The sequence below is a fragment of the Mesoplodon mirus genome, assembly GCF_964341445.2.
Source record: "Mesoplodon mirus genome assembly, chromosome: 19".
Lineage (NCBI taxonomy): Eukaryota > Metazoa > Chordata > Mammalia > Artiodactyla > Ziphiidae > Mesoplodon > Mesoplodon mirus.
The window spans coordinates 39,746,186-39,761,057 of NC_138995.1; the positions used below are offsets into that span (position 1 = coordinate 39,746,186).

General features: G+C 47.0%; 1 protein-coding gene across 8 annotated transcripts in view; it reads left to right on the top strand.

The window, feature by feature from the left end:
- Positions 1 to 14,872, top strand: part of LOC309794545 (BRD4-interacting chromatin-remodeling complex-associated protein-like) — an 85,161-nt gene that overhangs the window by 21,116 nt on the left and 49,173 nt on the right. Inside the window, exon 2 of one of the 8 annotated variants that reach the window (XR_014292126.1) lies at positions 649 to 854. The exons of 5 other annotated variants lie outside the window; for them this stretch is intronic. The gene's annotated coding sequence lies outside the window, so the exon portion shown is untranslated. Of the gene's footprint in view, positions 1 to 648; positions 855 to 2,493; positions 2,661 to 3,822; positions 3,998 to 14,872 lie in introns of those variants that run through there. 2 more of the 8 variants (XR_014292128.1, XR_014292129.1) reach the window with 2 other exon arrangements.

Consider the following 14,872-nt stretch of genomic DNA (forward strand, 5'->3'; position numbering starts at 1 on the left):
AGACTGAATAATACATCCAGTGTGTGGCTGTACCGCATTTTGTTTCTACACCCCTCAGGTGATGGGCACGTGGGTCGTTTCTGCCTTTTAACTGATATTATTTTTAGTTCATGATCTGACCCCTGGCTTTCTATCTATCTATCTAACCTCATCTCCCACTAACTACTCTCCCCCTTACTCACTCCGCTTCAGCCTCACTGGCCTCCTTCCTTGACTCAGACACGTATCCACCTCAGGGCCTTTGCACTTGCTATTCCTCTGCTCCATGATTCCCTCCCTCCCCTCCTCAATCAAGCCTGCCTTTATTACTCTAGTTAAAATTACAAATACCTTGTCCTTCCTTTTCGTTGCTTTTCCTCCACAGCACTTAGCAACTTCTGACATAATATTTGTTTTACATTTATATTGATTTTACATGTCCTAATCTTTTATAACATTTGTATTTTAAATATGATAGATAATTCTATACATGACATATATTCTAATATCTATTAAATATTTATTCAATAAATAAAAGCTAAATACATGTAAATTAAATATTTGTAAATACTTAGTATAATCTGTTATATTGTTCTTTCTTTGTTTCCCTCCTTACTCTCCTCAAAAATGTAAGCTCCACGTGAACAGGGATCTTTGTTTTGTTCACAGCCATCCCTCCAGCTTCTAGAACAGAGCCTGGCACGCAGCACATATCCCAAGCCTTAATTGCTGAATGGCTGGATATTTCGTGAATGAGGAACCCGGGAGGATGTGAATGAGCCAAAAGAAAGTGTGTTAATCGGGGAGAGGAGAGGAAGTTGGGAAGAGCAGCAAAAGGGCCCCGAGGCTTAAAAGCTGGTGTGATCAGGCCCTGGGTGAGTGTGAGGGACACTAGGGAACAGGCCGGCAGAAGAGACACAGTGCGTGCTTTGGGGGTGGTGGAGGTCTGAGCTTTGCCCGAAATGTGGTTCCCTCATTTGCTGGGTAACCTTGAGTCAGTGACTTGTCCTCTCTGGGCCTCATTGCCTCATCTGTAAAAGGGGAGAAGAGCAGCTGTTCGTTCATGAATGCGACATGAACATACATATTTCCTGCATTCCTGCCATGTGCCGGGCACTGTGGTAGATGAGGCAGGCAGCGTCCTCACCCTCATTGATCTATTCCAGGCCCCCACCTCCAGGGTCATGTAGAATTAAGCACTGTGGTGGCCTGTGGTGAACCGCAGTTCCTGTCGTCAGGTTAGCTGTAGGCTTCAGCTTTCCTCATCGGTAAGGTAGGGATAGAGGTACCCACCGTGCGTGGTTGTCATGGAAGCCCGGTACCCCGTGTATGGTAATGGCGATTTCTAAATGGGGGCTTTGTTATTGGTGTGGTCTTGGGCTCGAGATGCAACTTGGATCCTTCATCATTGAGCTTATGTTTCTTTTCTTTTCTTTTTTTTTCTGGACCACGCCACGCAGCTTGCGGGATTTTAGTTCCCCGACCAGGGATTGAACCTGGGCCCCCCCAGGCAGTGAAAGCGCTGAGTCCTAACCACTGGACCGCCAGGGAATTCCCATGGAGCTTATGTTTCTTTTCAAAATATGAACTTGGCGTGGCTTAGAACACATTTTGTGGATGCTAAATCTCTGGCCTTGGACGTGACCCTGATGCTTCACTAGGCTTTTCTGAGTTGGGCACACCTGTTGTACTGTGAGGCGTCCAGAGACTCAGTTTCCTCTCCTCTCCTCTCTGGAACTTCAGCAAAAGATTCTGCGTTCAGCAGGCTGCTGAGTTAACCAACCTTCGTTTGGGGGGTGTGTAAGTTAGCACAGGTCATGCTAGCTGCTGTAACAAATAAGCCCTTTCTTCTGAGTGGCTTCAGTGTACTAAATGGCTTCCAAGCATTTTTCTCACACGTGTTATAGACCAGTGAGGGTGTTTCTGGTGGGGCAGCCTCATGTGAACTCATTGAGAGAACCAGACTTCTTCCCTAGAGTGTCTTTGCCCTCCCTAAGTCTGTGGAGTCCACTTTAGATGAAGAAGTGTGGAGGGATGTCTTTTGTGCCAGGCCTGGAAAGTAGGAATGTGAATGTCACTTCCAAGTACATTCTGTTGGCCAGAATTCAGTCATGTGACCACACCCAGCTACAAGGGATGCTGGGAAATGTAGTCCAGGGAAAGAAAATGGTTGGGAGAAACATAGAGCAGTCTTCACCATAGTGGGTGTGTATTTGTAGATGCCCTGGGTGGCCAGTGGAATGAGTGGGAAGGTCTCAGATCTATGGGAGGAGGCATCTGGATTAGCTGTTTTCCTGACCTTTGGACCTGCAGTCTCTGATAAGACATATATATTTCACACCATGATCCAGGAGAGATACACACACACACACACACACACCTGAAACAAAGTTTTGTGGAATACTTAGCTAAACCACCTTTGAGTCATTCAATCCGTTTTTTCAATTTTACTCTGTTCTTTTTCCTTCATTTGTTTCAGTGATGGTTGAGACTCACTATACTGATTTCATCACTGCTCAATTTTTCCAACTCACAATTTGAAAAGCGCTGAAAATGAAAGTAGAAATGTGAGGAACCCTATGGGCAACTTCTACGCTCCTGAGAGCGTACCACCTCAGTTCCCCATGTGTCCCAAGCCCAGTTCCAGAAGCGTGTTGGAGGCATTGGGGCAACTCTGGAAGGTTAGAACACTTAGGACAAAATCTACTGGCTTCCCGTGCTTACTGCCCCCCCGACCCCCCCGCCCCAGCTACTTCTCTGATGTCCTTCCCAGCGCCCTCCCCCCACCTCACAGTGATCTAGTTGTTCTTGGTGCCTGTCAGGCACATTCCTGCCTTGGGGCCTTTGCACTCACTGTTCCCTCAGCCTGGGATGCTTTTCCCGCATCTATTTGCACGGCTCCCTTCATTTCAGTCTCTGCTTCAGTGTCACATGTATTGACCACCCTGTTTTAAAACTAAAGCCTCCCCTTCCCCATCATGCCTGCTTTTTGAGCTCCTTCTGGCCACTTGCCACTAGCCAATATCACGTCGTAGATGACTTTGTTTACCAATTTATGGTTTGCTTCTTCCAGGAGAATTTAGCTCTATGAGGGGTCTCCCAGGGCCTGGGGCATAGTGGGTGTTCACTGAATATTTGTTGAGTGAATGAATGCACATGTTTTGGTTTTGTGGTTTTTTCTCCCTGCCCAGTGGGAAAGCAGCTTCTGCTCATCAGCATTTTGGGAAGGTGAATTGTCCACCAGGTGTTGTAAGAGAGGGTCTGGGTGGGGGTCGGGTGGGAGGGAGAGAACCGAGCTGGGAAAGCTGTTCCCAGGAATTCTGTGGAATCAATAGCTTGGTTGCTTGACGTGAGAACATATGTCTATAGATTATTATTTCATAAAAGAATCGCTTAGAAAAAAAAAAAAAGAATCGCTTAGGAACTGTGTGGGTTTTTCTGTCCCCCCTGCTGAAATAACAGTGCTAAATCTCACCTCCTAACCAACCTAATCTCCCAAGGCACCGCAGAGCGTGGCGGGGCAGAGGGGGGGTTCCCTCAGGTCCCTCTGGCCTGACTTGCTATGTGTGTGTGTGTTTTCACTTTTTGTTGAAGTCTAAAGGTTTCTATGTTTGCTTGGTTTTGTGTTTTGAAGTATAAAGGTATTTCTGCCTCCGAAATCAGCACTTGTCACACTTAGAAAATTCTACAAACCCAGCACATTTCACATGCCTCTGTGGTTTCTGTGTTTTCTTGCCCATTTTTGGCTTTGGTGGGGTTGGGGGGCGGGGTGTGGTGGATGGAATGAGAGGCTAAAGCTTCATACTCACCTCTCTCACACGTGGCGCCCCCATCCCAGGGCCAGTAGTGGGTACCGAGGGAGGTGACCCAGGGCCGTGCTGGGGGTGTCCCACCTGGGTCATGGAGGGCACCCAGGAAATTCATCCAGGGCTGGAGGCGGGGGTCCCGGCGCTGCCCCATGCGTTTGAGGGGCGGGGGCCGTGCTGAGGGAACATGTTCTGGGAGGATGTGCAGCCTGGTAAGTGCAGGTTGGGAGTCATGGTCCAGGTGGGGGTGGGGGTGGGGGTGGGGATGGGCCATGTGACCAGTTCCTTCCTCCCTCCCTCCCTCCCTCTCTCCCTCCCTCCCTCCCTTCCTCCCTTCCTTCCGTTTTTGCTTGCTTAAAATCTTGAGCAGCTTTATTGAGATATAATTCACATACCATAAAATTCCCCCATTTAAAGCATACAGTTCAGTGGTTTTCTGGTACATTCGCAGAGTTGTGCAGCCATCCCCACAGTCTAGTTCCAGGACATTTTCATCCCCCCAAATGGAAACCCCGTCTCCTTAACAGTTGCTCCCCATTCCCCCTTCCATCCAGCCCCTGGCAACCCCTAACCTGCTTTCTGTCTCATGAATTTGCCTGTTGTGGACATTTTCTATAAATAGAACCCTACACTATGCGGCCTTTTGGGTCTGGCTTTCATGCAGTGTGTTTTCAAGGTTCATCCATGTTGTAGCATGTGTCAGAGCTTCATTCCTTTTTTTCTTTCTTTTTAAACATTGAGATATTTGCATGCCATTAATTTCTCCCCTTTAAGCGTACAACTCAGTGGGTTTTAGTACATTTACAGAGTTGTGCAACCATCCTCACAATCTAGTTCTAGAACAATTTCACTCAAAAGGAAACCCTGTATATTTTCCTCTAATCCCTGGCAACCATTAATTTACTTTGTCTTTGGGCATTTGCCTTTTCTGAACATTCGTACAAATGGAATCGTGCAAGATGTGGTCTTTTGCGTCTGGCTGCTTTCATTTCATGTATTGTTTCCAAGGTTCATCCATGTTGTAGCATGGATCAGTGCTTCATTCCTTTTTATGGCTGAATAATATTCTGTTGTACAAATGTACCGCATCTGGTTTATCCGCTTGTCAATTGGTGGACATTTGGGTTGTTTCCACTTTTTGTCAACTATGAATAAAGCTACTTGGTGGCTGTTTCTTCAGTTGAGGTGGAAGATGGCATTTCCAGCCACCCCCTGCCCAGGCCTGTTCTTCCTTTGTGTGCTTACAGGTACACAGGCTTCCCTTTCCCTCTCTCCCTCCCCGCCTCCCCTTCCTCTTTTCCTTTCTCTTCCTAGTCTTCCTGTTCTTCTTGTGTTGTATCTCCTCCTCCCCCAGCCTCAGCCCAGGGCTTAGGAGTCTGGAAATCTTTTCCAGGGAGCCCTGGGCAGTCCCACAGGGCGGTTCTGCTCTCCCAGCAGGAACGCCTCAGCCCTGCCTGGCCTCCCACCCCTGGGAGGGAACAGAGGGGACAACCTGATCCTTCTAATCCAGCCCCAGGGGAGATGTGTGGGGACAGGGCCACATGTAGGAAACAGCTTTTCTTTGGGGCTTAAAAAATTTTTTTTTCTTTTTTTTAAATAGGAACAACGCACCCAAGTAGAAAACTCGAATAATATCAGAGATTTCTAGTCAAGAGTCTCCCTCCCTCTCCCACCTCCCAGCTATCTGTACCCATATCCTCTTCCCAGAGGTAAATGGTTATTGTTTGGGGGCCTCTTTTCAAACAGACATTCTGTGCATGTGTAAGCATCTCTCCCTCTCTCTCTCTCTCTCTCTCTCTCCTTCCCCCTCCTTCCCTCCCTCCGTCTCTCTTCATGCCCCACCTCCCCCCATTTTTTAAGGCACTAATGACAAGTTATTCTAACACCGTTCTGCCCTTTGCCTTTAGCTTTTAATGATATATCCTGGAGGTTCTAACTTGTCAAGTTCTGTGTCTTTCTCAGCTGCATGGTATTTATTCCATTGGAGGGCCCTAGCTTGCTGAAGCAGTCCCCATCTGCTGGACACTTAGGTTAGTTCTAGGCTATCACAAACAAGACTACAGTGAGGTACCGTGTGTACCACTGTTGATTTGCATGAATGCAAGCAACGTGAGTACCGTGTAAGTTAAAAGCCCAGAGGTGGAATTGCTGGGGCAAAGGGTGTGCAGAAGAAAATAAAATTTATTAATGAAAAATTCCAACTGTATACAAAATTAGAGAGAACTGCATAATGAACCCTCCTTACTTATCCCCAGGTTCCATAGATGGAGATCTGGCCACACTTGCTTGTATCGATATCTTTTTTGTTGCTGTTGAAGTATCAATATTTTAAAGCAAATCCCAGATCTCCTGTCATTTTAATTCTACAAACTCAAGTGTGTATTTAAAAAGCAAAACTAAGCATTTTCTTACATAGCCACAATGACATTGTCAAACCTAGTAAAAATTACGGTCATTTGGTATCATCAAGGGATGTGCTTTTTTTAATTACTTTTTTTTATGGAGATGTAATTCACATGCCATAAAATTCACTGTTTGAAAGTATACAGTTCAGTGGTTTTTAGTATATTTACAAGGTTGTACAACCATCACCGTTATCTGATTCTAGAATATTTTCATCACCCTCAAAAGAAATCCCATTTCCATGAGAAATCTCCTCATTTCCCCCAGCCCTCCTTCCCCACTACAAGCCCGTGATCACCATTAATCTACTTTCTGTTTCCATAGATTTGCCTGTCTGGACATTTCACATGAATGGAATCATCCAGTATGTGTGTGGCCTTTTGTACTTGGCATCTTTCACTGAGTGTAATGTTTTCAAGGTTCGTCCATGTCGTAGCATGGATCGGTGCTTCATTCTTTTTCCTGGCTGATTAATGTTCTATTATATGACTATACCAGGTTTTATTTATCCATTGATAGACATTTGGGTTGTTGCCACTTTTTTGTCTCTTGTGAATACGCTGGTATGGGCATTTGTGCACAAGTCTTTGTGTGGATGTATGTTAATTCTCTTGGGTCTATACCTAGGAGTGGAATTCCTGGGTTAAATGATAATTCTGTGTTCAGGTATTGAGGTACTGCCAGACCTTTTCCCCCAGCGGCTGCACCAGTTTACTTTCCCACCAGTAATGCATGAGGATTCCAATATCTCTTTTCTAACATAACCATCCTACTGGGTGTGAGGTGGTATCCCATTATGTTTTGTTTTTAAAATTTTTTAAATGTATTTCTGGCTGCATTGGGTCTTTGTCGCTGCGCATGGGCTTTCTCTAGTTGCGGTGAGCGGGGGCTACTCTACGTCGCGGTGCGCAGTCTTCTCACTGCGGTGGCTTCTCTTATTGTGGAGCACGGGCTCTAGGTACGTGGGCTTCAGTAGTTGTGGCACGTGGGCTCTAGAGTGCAAACTCAGTAGTCGTGGCGCACAGGCTCAGTAGCTCCGCGGTATGTGGGATCTTCCTGGACCAGGGCTCGAGCCCGTGTCCCCTGCATTGGCAGGTGGATTCTTAACCAGTGCGCCACCAGGGAAACCCCCCATTATGGTTTTGACTTGCATTTCTCTAATGGCTAATGATGTTGAACATCTTTAAATGGGGTGGGGGTGTGCATCTAAATTCTCATCTCTGTTTCCACTTGGCGGATGGGACCACTGGTTTTCACTGGCTTGTCTTTAATTTTCCCCGAAACACTCTCCTTCCCTCTTCCCTGCCTGTTTTCTCTGCCCCTGCTTTCTCTGTCTTGACTGAGTAGTCTTTGTGTACAGAGACCGCCAGTCCTTCTTGCTGCCTGTCATTCAGGGGAGGAAATCTGGGCTTCATGGTAGTCTGGGCTCATGCCCTTCTCTGGGGCAGCGTGCAGTGTGCAGTGTAGGTAGTTGGTGGTGTCAGCCTGCCCAGTGGGGACCCAAGCTCCACCCCTTCCTTGCTGTGTGACTTGGGGCCAGTGCCTTTGCCTCTCTGAGCTTCATTCAGATCCTTGAGGTTAGTGGTGAAGCCCATTTCTTTCCATCTTCCCTTGTGCTTTCTCCTTCTTTCCTTGACTAGATACTTATTGGGCATTTTGCAATTCACATCCCCAAATGGGAGTAGCATGTATCCCTTAGCTCACTTATTCAGCAGTTATTTACTAAGTGCCTATTGTGTGCCAGGCACTATTCTAGGAGGGGGGATATAGCATGAACAAGACAAAAATCCCCGCTGTCTGGGGACTGGCTGGCTGGTGGGGGAGACCCATGATAGGACTCATCAGAGGGTACTGAATGCAGTGGAGCAAAAGGGAAAGTGGGTGGAGAGGGCTGGTGGTGCGAGTGGTCATTTTAACCTGCCCTCGCTGAAAATGTGACATTTGAGCAAAGACCTGAAGAAGGTGAGCTGGAAGCCCCGTAGCTATCTGCAGGAAGGGTGTTCCTGACAGAGAACAGCAAGTGCAAAGGTCCTGAGGCAGGGAAGTGAAGATACTTGCCCCAATTCACAGCTGGTAACTTGTGGAGCCACAGTTTGAACCAGGCAGTCTGGAGTTGGAGCCTGTTTTTGTTTTTGTTTTGTAATGAACTTCATTAAGATATAATTTATATTTAATGTGATACATCCATTTAAAAATGTTTTTAATTTAATTTTTCAAATTGAAGTGTAGTTGATTTACCATGTTTCAGGTGTACAGCAAAGTGATTCAGTTGTACATATGTATATTCTTTTATTTATTTATTCATTCATTCATTCATTTGTTTATTTATTTTTGGCCGCATTGGGTCTTCGTTGCTGCGCGCGGGCTTCTCATTGTGGTGACTTCTCTTGTTGCGGGGCACAGGCTCTAGGCGCGCGGGCTTCAGTAGTTGTGGCTCACTGGCTTCAGTAGTTGTGCCTCGTGGGCTCTAGACCACAGGTTCAGAAGTTGTGCCAGACAGGCTTAGTTGCTTCGTGGCATGTGGGATCTTCCCAGACCAGGGCTCGACCTGTGTCCCCTGCATTGGCAGGTGGATTCTTCACCACTGCGCCACCAGGGAAGCCCCATATATATATATTCTTTTTCAGATTCTTTTCCATTATAGATTCTTACAAGATATTGAGTGTAGTTCCCTGTGCTATACGGTAGGTCCTTCTTGTGTATCTATTTTATATATAGTAGTGTGTATCTGTTAATCCCAAATTCCTAATTTATCCCTCCCCCCAAGTGATGCATCCATTTTAAGGGTACTTATTGGTTGCATTTTGACAAATCAGTACTATTGTGTAACCGCCTTCCCAGTCAAGGCACAGAACATTTTCTAGCGTTTGATGTAAGTAGAATCACACAGCCTGTATTCTGTGGTGTCTGGCTCCTGCCACCCAGCACAGTGATTTTGAGGTTCATCTATGTTGCACATCTTAGTGGTTCATTCCTTTTTGTTTGTTGCTGTGCAGTAATTCCATTGTGCAGATATAATACATTGCGATGTGTTTATCCTTTCGGCTGTGGGTGCACCTTTGGGCTGTTGCCAGTGTTTGGCCATCACACATGAAGCTGCTGTGAACATTCGGGTACTAATCATTGTGTGACATATGCCATCCTTTCTCTTGGGTAAAGACCTAGGCGTGGAATGGCTGGGTTGGATGAGGATACGTTTAACTTTATTAGAAACTGTCAAGCCATTTTCCAAAGTGCCCGGAACATTTAACATCACCCCCAGCCGTGCATAAGAGTTCCAGTTGCTCCACATCCTCACCACCACTTGCTGTTATCAGTCTTATAAATTTTCAAATGGGTATGTAGTGGTGTCACTATGGTCTTAATTGAAATTTCCCTCCTGACTAAAGATGTCGAATATCTCATTGGCTTATGCGCCATTTGTAGGTCTCCTTTCGCTCATTTTTAAATTGGGTTGTTGGTCTTCTTATTGTGTTGTAGTATTTCTGAATATATGTCCTGGTCTGATATATGTGTTGTGAACATTTTCTCACAACATGTGAGTCCATTCTTGTTATTTGCAGTAGGTGTGTTCTGTAAAGTTGACAAAGTCACCACACTGGGGTCTTTTCAGAGATCCTGCTGGCTTTCCAAGTGGCGGGCAGCTAACTGAGGCCCCCCAGCTGATGTGCCGCTGTGGTGACTCCCCCCACCAGCCTACATCCCAATTCAGATACCTCTCAAGACCACCCTGTCTCTTCTGCAAGCACCCAGGCATCCCCGTTCCCACCTTATGCCTCCTCTGGTGCTTCTCTTTAAATGGCTTTATGGGATGTAATTCGTATACCCTCCATTTCACCAGTGGCTCTTCGTATATTCACAGAGTTGTACGACCATCACCACAATCAATTTTTGAACATTTTCATTCCCCCCAAAAGAAACTGGGAACAGTCCCCTGCCAGGTGGCCCTGGACAGACAGGCAAGGGAGAAGAAAGTTGAGGAGGCCCATGTCGCTGGAGCTGAGTGGAAAAAGGAGGGAGGGCAGGGAATGGGGGCAGTGGGAGCAGGGCCAGTTCCTATGTGGCCTGGTGGGCCTCAGTGAGGAGTTTGCTTTGACTCCGAGTGAAACAAGAACTCTGCTCGGATTCGGGGCAGAGGAGGGACAGGAGGTGACTCAGGATCAAACCAGATCCCTAGACTGGGAGTGGAGGTGGGGAGACTGTTGAGGAGGCTGCTGAAGAAATTCAGGCATAATGTGGGTTCGGGAAATATTTATTGATTTTTGAATTGAAGGAAGGAATGATTTCAGCAAAGCAGTAGGAGGCATTTGCTGAAGCAAATGTGCAGGGGAGAGGGCTGGAAGGTCTGTCCCAGCCACACCCCAAAAGCAGTCTCTCATGCTTCTGCCCCCTAGAACCAGCAGGGTATCGGGAGGACCCAGCCACTTAACAACCAAAAGCCCGGCTTCCAGGCAGACCTATTCTGTGACCTGGGGCATGCTCAGGGGGGTGTTGCCTCAATTTTCATTCTGTAAAATGGGAATAATCAAGTGCCTGGGTGTGGTCAGTACATGTTTGCTAGTTTTCTTTTTTTTAAAATTTTGAAATAGAGGGTTCATACAGAAGAGTAGAAAACGTGTCTTCCGCCTAGCAATGATCAACTAACGCTCTCACAGTTACTTTGTTTTTAAACAGCTTTATTGAGCTTCAGTTCACGTATCATACAATTCAGCCATTTAAAATGTACGACTCTGGTTTATGGTACATTCGCAGAGATGTGTAACCATCACCATTTCAATTTAAAACATTTTCGTCACCCCCAAAATAAACACTGTGCCCCTGAGCCATCACCCACCCCCGCCACTCCCATCCATCCCAGGCCTGGCAACCACTGATGTACTTTCTGTCTCTATGGATTTGTCTATTCTGGGCATTTCATATAAAGAGAATCATATAATATGTGGTCTTTTGTGCCTGGCTTCTTTCACTTGGCATGATGGTTTCTCTGTTCATCCATGCTGTAGCATGTGTCAGTGCTTCATTCCTTTTCGTGGCTGAGTAATATTCCGTTGTGTGGATGGACCACATTTTGTTTCTCCATCCATCAGTTAATGGGCATTTGGATTGCTTTTACCTTTTGGCCATTATGAATAATGCTGCTGTGAACATTTGTGTACATGTTTTTCAGTGCATACATATTTTCATGTTTCCTGGGTAATGTACCCAGGAGTGGAATTGCTGGGTCATAGGGTAACTCTGTTTAACCCTTCGAGGAGCTGCCAGACTGTTTCCCACGCGATCACACCATGTTACATTCTACCAGTAGTAGATGAGGAAGACAGTTATTCTTTTGTATTCTTCTGTCTTCTCCCCCTTTGGGGGAACTTGTTGTTGAATTACAACATGGAGAAAAGAGCACACATCATAAATGTCCAGTTGGATGAATTTTTTGCACATTGGCCACACCCATGTAACTGGCTCCCAGATTTAAAAACAAAACACACAAAAAACGCCCAGAACATGACCTCCTCCCAAAAGATGCCCCAACCCTTTCTGGCCCCTCCATCTGCCCCCCACCCCTCCGACCCCCAGGGAACCGCCATCCTGATTCTAACTCCATAGTTAAAAGTGGGTGTGTACTTTACACATGAAACCGTACAGTGGTGTTTTCTTTCACTCAACACGATGTTGGTGTGATGATTCCATGTTGTACATACCAGTAGTTTGTTCCTTTTTCGTTGCTGTGTAGTATTCCATTATGTGATGGACCGCAGCGTATTCGTGCATTCTTCCGTTGATGGACATCTGGGTTGTTTCCAGTTCAAGGGTGCTGTGAACATTCTAGAATGTTCTACATCTGCCCCATTATTCATAAGGGTGGACTTAGAGTAGCCGCAGGCTCTGTGTGATGCCAGGTAGAAATTGTCTGTAGACTCCCCTCCCTTCTTGATGGAGGTGTGCCCCCCCATCGCATGTTCTAGAACCCTCCTTTCTTAGTGAGGGTTGAAAGCCATCATGGCAGTCCCTGCTGCTGTTGTTGGTTCTTTAACTCTTGCTCTGTGGACCTGAGAGATGTCCTCTTCCACAGCACCTGTGAACGAGCCGTCCACGATGTCGGTGGGGATGCGGGTGTTGTCTGGGCGTCCTGTCCCTGTGGAGGGTTCCTAACCAGCTTGACAGGGTTCATCCGGGTGGTGTCTGTACACATTCTGCACACTTGCCTGGAGTTTTTATTGTCTTCCATATTGGGGTGGCTCCTGGCATTTGGGGCAGGAGCCACTGGTGTAGACTGATTGGCTTAATTTGCCTCCTGGGTTGGTGTGCAGGGTGGGGCGGGTGGGTAAGTCCTGTGGAACATCCCCCCACTGTCCTGGGAAGATGCGCCCACCTCCTCTCTCTCTCCGTGTCTGTCTCTGAGACGTTCTCTATGGCATCGGCCCCATCAGCACCTCTGCTCAGTTCTCCCTTCTCTGAGCAGCTTTCTGTGGTGGGGCCCAATTCCACCCCTCCCCCACCTGTGACCTTTCACCTCCTCTCCCATCTGCCCCTGACAGGTTCCCTCTGGGCCCCTGGGCCTTGCTCTCATCCCAGTGGCCAGTCCCCCATTGTGAGCCCTGCCCGATGGTTCCCTGGTCAGCCTGTGATGTGCCCCCCCTGCCCACCACGCCCACCCCCAAACCTGGTCCCACACCTACTCTGTTCAGAATCAGCTGTGACCACGGAGAACGGTCCCCCTCTGTCATTCAGTCCATGTTTACACAGAGGGAACAAAACAGACCGAAACCTGGGCTCACCCGCTCCTCCTTGCAGAGCCAGGCAATAGATAAGACAAATCAGAGTCACACGTGAGCTAGTAATTGGAGCTTTGAAGTAAAGCAAAGCAGGAGAGGGAGGTGGAAGTGCTGGGTGAGGGGGTGGGGATCACGACTGCCAACAGAATCAGGTTGAGCCTCACCGATCTGGTGCCAAGGTCCTGAGGCAGGTGTGTGCCTGGTGCATTGGAGGAATGTGGAGCAGGCTGGTGTGGGTGGAGGGGAGTGAAGGAGGGAGAGAGGGTGAGAGGTGAGGGCAGAGGTGGGATGGGGGCAGATGGTCACAGTAAGAACTTGGACTTTGATTCAGAGTGAGGCAGGAGCCATGGGAGAGCTCCGAGCAGAGGAGGGACGTGTGAGCGGACTTGCATTCTAACATGATCCCTTTGGTCACCATGTGGGGATGAGATTGTAGGAGAACCAGGGCAGAATCGGGGACAGAGGGGACAGAACCTGGTTGATGTTTGTCACAGCGAAAAACCAACATCACTATGAACCCAACTCCAGAATTGATTCAGATTTCCTTAGTTTCCCCCTAATGTCCTTTTTCTGTTCCAGGACTCCACCCAGCACACCACATTACACTGCGTCCTCATGTCTCCTTAGACCTCTCTTGGCTGTGACAGTTTCTCAGACTTTCCTTACTGCTGATGACCTCGACATTTTGGGGCACAACTGGCCAGGGATTTTGGAGAATGTGCCTCTCTCGGGATTAGTCTGATGTCTTTCTCGTGATTCGATAAGGGGTTAGGGGGTTTGGGAGGAAGACCACAGAGATAAAGTGCCCTTCCCATCTTATCACATCAAAGGTACATACTATGCCCTTGACTTATCATGGCTGATGTTGACCTTGATCGCCTGGCGGAGGCCACAATACTTGTGACTCTACACTCATGGCAGTAAAAATGGTAAGCATGTGCCTAATGCATATCTATTTACATGCATCCATTCGTTTTAATCCTCACAACCCTCTGAGGTGGGCACTACTTTTAATCCCATTTTATAGAGAAAGAAACTATAGGGAAAGGGAGACTGAAGTGACTCGCCTGAGGTCACACATCAATTAAGTGGCATTTGAACCCAGAAGGTCTGGCTCCAAAGTCCAGGCCTTAACCGTCACCTGTTTTTTATAAACTGTATACGTACATGACTCCACTTTGGTACATTATAAAAAAATACATAAAAAGTAGATTAAAAACAGGTGAGGAAGATTTTTAAAAATCAAACATTTTACATAGCATTATATTTATCAATAGTCATTACTAATGATAAAACCTAAAGGCTCTATTTTGAATGATGTTCTTGATAATTAAAGTTTCAGTCAGCTTTTTGCCAGTTCTGTTGAAAACATCACTGATTTTCCTTTTTTTTTTTTTTCTTTTTTCTTTATTTTTGGCTGCGTTGGGTCTTCGTTGCTGCGCAGGCTTTCTCTAGTTGCGGCGAGCGGGGGCTACTCTTCCTTGCAGTGCGCGGGCTTCTCATTGCAGTGGCTTCTCTTGCTGCGGAGCACGGGCTCTAGGCACACGGGCTTCAGTGGTTGTGGCACGTGGGCTCAGTAGTTGCGGCTCGCAGGCTCTAGAGCGCAGGCTCAGTAGTTGTGGCACACAGGCTTAGTTGCTCCGTGGCATGTGGGATCTTCCCAGACCAGGGCTCAAACCCGAGTCCCCTGCATTGGCAGGCGGATTCTTAACCACTGCGCCACCAGGGAAGTCCCTGACTTTACTTTTTAATGTGGCTTAAAAAGAGCTTACAATAGGAACAGCTTACAATAGGAATGGGACCATCGTCTTTATTTTCTGCTTACATTAACTGTGTTTTCTTTCTTTGAGATAACATTCACATAGCATAAAAATTAACCATTTTGAGGGGGAAGGGATAAATTAGGAGTTTGGG